The sequence below is a fragment of the Desmodus rotundus genome, chromosome 4 (assembly GCF_022682495.2).
Source record: "Desmodus rotundus isolate HL8 chromosome 4, HLdesRot8A.1, whole genome shotgun sequence".
Taxonomy (NCBI): Eukaryota; Metazoa; Chordata; class Mammalia; order Chiroptera; family Phyllostomidae; genus Desmodus; species Desmodus rotundus.
In genome coordinates, this window is record NC_071390.1 from 46,710,578 (window position 1) to 46,716,763 (window position 6,186).

The 6,186-nt window shown below is 34.9% G+C and overlaps 1 non-coding gene across 1 annotated transcript; it reads right to left on the minus strand.

The window, feature by feature from the left end:
- Window positions 1-1,453: 1,453 nt before the first annotated feature.
- LOC112305657 (U1 spliceosomal RNA) lies at window positions 1,454-1,613 on the minus strand. Its single transcript, XR_002974832.2, has one exon. It is a non-coding gene; the product is annotated as a U1 spliceosomal RNA (small nuclear RNA).
- Window positions 1,614-6,186: the final 4,573 nt, after the last annotated feature.

Genomic DNA, 6,186 nt, shown 5'->3' on the forward strand with positions numbered 1-6,186 from the left:
GGCCAACTTGCTTGTAGACAATAAAGTTTCAAGTGTTCTGTCTCCGGTCCTGGAGGAAATCTAACATTGTCCATAAGGTTTCCTCAAGTTCTACCCTGTGGTAGGAGGGGAGGGATTACTTTTCTTTTCCCTTGTAACACCATGTATCTTGGGTGGTCGAATTCCTATTTCATTGTATCCCGTAGTTTTCCTGTAATTGTCTGTATTCTTCTACTCCTTGCCAACCCACATATGGAATTCAGCCTCTTCTCCATGACATATTAGTCATACACACACACAGTGTCCAATGAGAAAATGTAAAGTGAAAATGACACACCTCTTCACAAAGTGTTCCTGCTTTCCCACTACACGCTGTTAGAAATAGCTTACTGCTTACATTTCTGCCTGTTGTTTGCCCCCCTCTTTCCTTGCATCTTTCCTCCCTCAAGATCAATTCCTCCAGTATCATTTTAAAATACCATTACATTCTGCAATCTCAGGTCCAGACTTATATTTAGATTTTATAAAACTCATTAATGTTTCTTCTAATAAAAGTATCTTGATTCTGGAGTGTCATGTGTCACCATAAAATTACAGGAACCCGTTATTTTTATTCTTAATAGAAAAGAGCTATATGACATTTACTGAGTGGTAAACAAGTGTTTATTACACATCTTGAAACACTGGACAGTGAAGTTACCAGTGGAGCCATCTTTGCCTACTAGAGACACACACAGTGGGAGAGCCTGGAACCTGCAGCAGGGCTGCCTGAATTGGAACTTGTACTCCACTGGCCAGTGAGCGATCCTAGGCAAGCTGTGTGAATGTTCTGTGCCTTCCTTCCCTCCTCTGTTCAAAGAGAATTACAATGGTACCTCTGCACAGTCATTCACATATGTGACCATTACCACAATGTTATGATAAAAAACCTGGAGATACATGGCATGGTATGTCCCCAAGTTTTTTATCATAAAATACCATCTGATCTCACCTATAAGTGGAACCTAATCAATAAGGCAAACAAGCAAGCAAACTATAACCAGAGACATTGAAACAAAGAACAAACCGACAGTAACCAGAGCGGAGGGGTTAGGGGGATAATGGGAAAAAGGGGAGGATTGTCAAGGAACACGTATAAAGGACCCACGGACAAAGCCAAAGGAGGTAGGATCAAGGGTAGGTGGTGGGGATGGGTGGGGCTGGGAGGGGGGGGAATGGAGACAACTGTACTTGAACAACAATAAAAATTTACATAAATAAATAAATATATTATTAAAAAACCTGGAGACAAATGAAAAGCCCATGGATAAGTAACTAACTAAATAATATTCCATGAAATTATATATTATAATACAGTCATATAAATGACATAGATTTTTTAATCTGCTGATTTGAAAAGAGATAAGTACTTACACACACACTTGTATGTACGTATATATTATTTATTATTATTATTATTATTATTATTATTTTGCCAGGGAGAGTGCAAACACAGTCCCCTACTACCTTAAATTATGCAGCTGAGTTTCCCACATTTGTGGAAATCACAGGGGTCGGGACATCCGGAAGTTCAATGGATAAAGCCCCACCCTGGGAAAACCACCATCACAGTATCTCCCCTGCCAAGTGAGTACATATATTAAGTTATTTAGTATGTACATATGTACAGGGTGGGAAAAAGTAGGTTTACAGTTACAAGTATGCAAAACACAATTTTTAAATTATTATTTACAAATTACTGTATTATTTTCCATATGAACAACTGTAAATGTACTCTTTCCCCACCTTGTCTATATTTAATATCGGAAGAATCACCAAATATTTGATTACATAACATTAAGAGTGGGGAGAGAGTCTCCCACTTTTCATTTTGTATTTTTTTATACTGTTTGAGTTTTCTAACCACATAATATGGTATTATTGGTTAAGTGAGTAAGGGATATATAGGCAGTAAAATTTGGGGTATTTTTTATTTTCTTTGTAGTTTATTATACAATAAAATATCCAATATGTGTTTGAGTTATATACTATGAAAGGGAATATATAATTACTAGCACTGATGCTAGATTAGCTATAAGGTGAAAAATGTCCTTGTGAGATTTTGACATTTATATGAATAAAATAAAATATAATTATATCAACAAAAACAAAGTTTAAAAAACATGCATGCAGACAGCAAATTATGTTGCATAGTTCTTGGTATAGAATAAATGTTCTACGTGTTTGAAATCTTTTGCAATTTTTGTTATTATTGCTGTTTTTGATATTAAGCTGCTGCATACATTACTTTTCTGAATATGGGTAAGATAGGACAAAATATTTCTAATATGTGGGAAAATAACCTCATTTAACATGGTAAAAATTTCAAAAAAGAAGTGACCTTTAAAATGTTTTTGAATAAAATGCCAGAAGACCACTGCTCAAGAAAGAAAGGAAAGGCATGTTTGCCTTCTCCTTCTATGTTGATAACAATATTGTCTCTCCTTTGAGGTCTTTGAAAAAAATTCTGTGCCCTGAAAACAGAGGGAACTGAGTCGGAATACTTTGAGAAGAGATTGACTTTTATTTCTTTTCCACTCAGGATGTAAAGTCTGCAGCGACAACAATCTTAATAAAACTAAGCTTTCATTTTGGCCTCATGTCAAGATTACTGTGAAGGACATCAGTAATCAAGACGGGCAAGACTGAGGGAGGACTGTAAAGTGGACATTCCTCCAGAAGATGAACGGAAAATTCAGCTCCGTTCCAGGATTACGTTCCTCTGTGAGAAACAGACTGTGCAGTAGCAGGCGTGTATACTAATAGAATGGTTCTGGTTTTAATTGGCAGACTTTCCCTGCAAAATAATTACATATGCTGTTTACTCAACTTTTTTAAGGGGGACAATAGTGTTTTTCTGTAATTTCTTTTCTTCCCAGACTATACTTTAAGTTATTTAAAATGTTTGCTTTTATTATGAAGGGGATACAAATTAGGGATGTTGCTTATGGCAGATTTGTTTTCTACAAAATGTTCCAAGCAGAGATGCAAATAAATATACTCACAGCCTTACATGTAGCATTCACTTAAAATTTACAAAGTTTACTGGAGCTTTTAATTATAAAGGACTGAGCCTTAAAGTCTACAGCAGAAAACCAATGTCTGAAATATCCATAAATGAATACTTCCCAAGGGAAGCTTCCACAGCTGCATGAACTCTCATGGGAATGCATGGAAGAGTGAGGGGCCCCGTGTACTTAGCACCCACAGCTGAAAGCTGGGCTGAGGAACTAACTGAGTTTTGTACTAACAACGAAACAGTTCATTGAATTCAGACTTCTCACATGGTAACATCCGGAATGGAAATACCTCTGGAAAAGATTCTTGACAATTCAGTAGTGTTCTCCTTTGAACTCAAGATCTTCTATGTATTTGTCAAGTTCATAGAGACTTTTGTTACAGGCCAGAATTGACTTGACTTTTTGGAACAGGGTTTAATGGGGTTGCATTTCTCAAAGAGGCTGCATGTTAGAAAATCAACTGGATTCTTCTAAAGACAGTCTAAAAAGGTCTATGTTTCCAAGCCTATAACATCTCACTTTAACATGTTCAGCTTAACCTCTGAGCATCCTGCATTGTATGACTTCTGATATTCATCTTCTGTGATGGAATAGTGAAATCACAGACGCAGTCAATATACTTATGTTACAACACAGCAGCCATTGCGAAAGGAAGGGGAATGCTTGATTAGAGTTAATTAGGAGACCAAACAGAGAGAAAATCTATGTTGCACGCTTCCATCAATTAATTGTATGATATCTTCTTAGAATATGTAACTGTTCAGGACTAGAGAAAAGTTTGCTAATAACAATATGCCACTGATTCTGTTTTGATAAAAATAATACTGGGAAAACCCTGCCAGACTGTTTGGAAAGGCACGAAGTGTGACTCACTATTGAGAGGAAATGTCATAGTTGTCTCAATCACAGTGTATTTCTTTTTTAAAAAAATGGCACTTGATCTGTCAAAATCAGATATTCAAAGGCCATAGCATCACGACCATCAAATAACTGTTGAGTACAAATACAGTTTAAATGTACGTGGTAACCCAGCAACCAGCAGTGTCTACACTTCACAGACTGACCACATTCCAAGGAAGAGGCTACCCTTGTCTTCTCAAGAGATGAATTAAAAGCATATCTTAAAAGAAAATTATCGTGCATAGACAAGCCATAAGAATAGAATTTACAACTGTGATTGAGTGTTTTCTTGAGTTGCGCAGTCACAGACACTCTTTATGATCAAGCATAAAATTATTTTTCACAGTTTAGAATCAATTGTAACTGAAGCAAAAGCATAAAATAAAAATTCGTAAGGGTCTTTGGCAGCTGCTTCTTTACCTTTGTGTGAAAGAGATGATATACCCATTTGATTAGAAACTACTACTATCACTGCTGTTACTAAAGGAAACTAAACCATGGCAATGTATTCCATTGCAGAGATTCCCCTTCATTCTCACTGGGTGAAGGAGCCCTTCATTCTCCCACTGATACAAGGTTATTCGTTACATGTATCCAGCATATCTAATATGTGAAACTCTAAAAGATGTGCAAAACCGATGCCAGATTTTCAATCTATGTCAATGGGTCTTAAATGCATGCAAGAAATTACCTGGTAAAACTTTTCACTTATAACAATCCTCTCAGTTTTTTGTGGAATACATTATAAATAAAAAATAATGAATGGAATGAACACCAAACTGAGATGTTCTAGATTCAGTTTTTTGGAACGATATTTGAAAATATAAGCAATTTGAATGATTAAGACAGTTGATAAAGAGACTGCACTATTTTATGAAGATAACAATCAAGGAGGATCAGGAGGACTGAGCTCGTGTTAGCAAGATCTTCATAAATTCTGTGGGTCCCAATTTAATGGTTTAAATCAGTAAGGGAGAAAAAAGGGAGAAAAAATAAAAAGAACATTTGCTTGTAATTATGGTCTTTGTGAACTGCATGCAAAGATCAGGATTATCAAAAGTTTCGCTCTCTCTTTTTATAGAGAGCCTTTGCCCAAGGAGAGTAAGGATAGAATTAAGCCATCACTTAACCAGAGGATCCAGCTTTACTTGTGTATTCAATAATGTATGAGATGGAGTGTGGACCATGAATTCATCACTTTGCCTCCTTTATATGGGACACAGTAGGTAGTCAAGAAAGTTTCATGTAATTTATATGAAAAGCTCAGCTAAATCTATAATACATATTTAAATGTAAATTTCCTTTTACATTTAACTATCACAGATAAAATATACATATACGTATAAATATAAATTGTGTGGCATTAGAATTCTAGAAAGAAGAAATAATACTGAATTGAGTCCTCATAAGAATAATAAATTGAAAATGTGAAAATTAACTAGTGAATCCAGACTGTGGGTAGCCAACCTTGATAATTAAAGCTGAGATTTAAGGTTAGTATGTACCTTTTCTGCAGACATGCCGCAACATGTCTGGAAACTGTGCTTTATCTTGTCAGTAATGAGGTGTTAAGACTGAGGTGTTTGCTGGTACATAACACGCACTGAATATATTTGAGACATAACCAAAATCTTAGCATGAAAACAAGTTCAGAAAATATTTAGAATGACATTTGATTCAGTTAATGCACATGTAACCCACTGTATTATGCTAGATTTTAGCCTAATTAAATATAGTCTTGCTGTGCTCTATTCTCACAAGAAATCATGAAAAAAGAATATAATTATGTATAGTCATATAATCTATCCATTTATATTTCATTTTATCATAACACCGTTTCTATTGTTATTTCAGCTACAAAAACTAAGCTGGATTACCTTAAGCAGAGCAGTTAATTGGTTTCAGACTCCCTGGTCAGTATATTTATTATAGATACAAACAGTTTCTTTAGAAGATGAAAAAGAAAACTTTTGAGAGAAACTATAATTAAAACAGATAACCAGGCAAAGAAGCTAAGAAAAATATAAATTGAACAGTAATTACACAACAAAATATAACTGATCTGGTTTTTGTTAAAAAAATAGTTTTCTCACATAGGGACTTCTAGAAATTTATAGAAATTACTTTTTAAAAAACTGTAAATTCCATGGAATCATTAAATTTTGTCTCTACAAGTTTTATCATTCTGTTTCTGGAGTAACAAAATCAAATACTTTTCTACTTTTTAGAGTAATAAAAACAAGCAAAA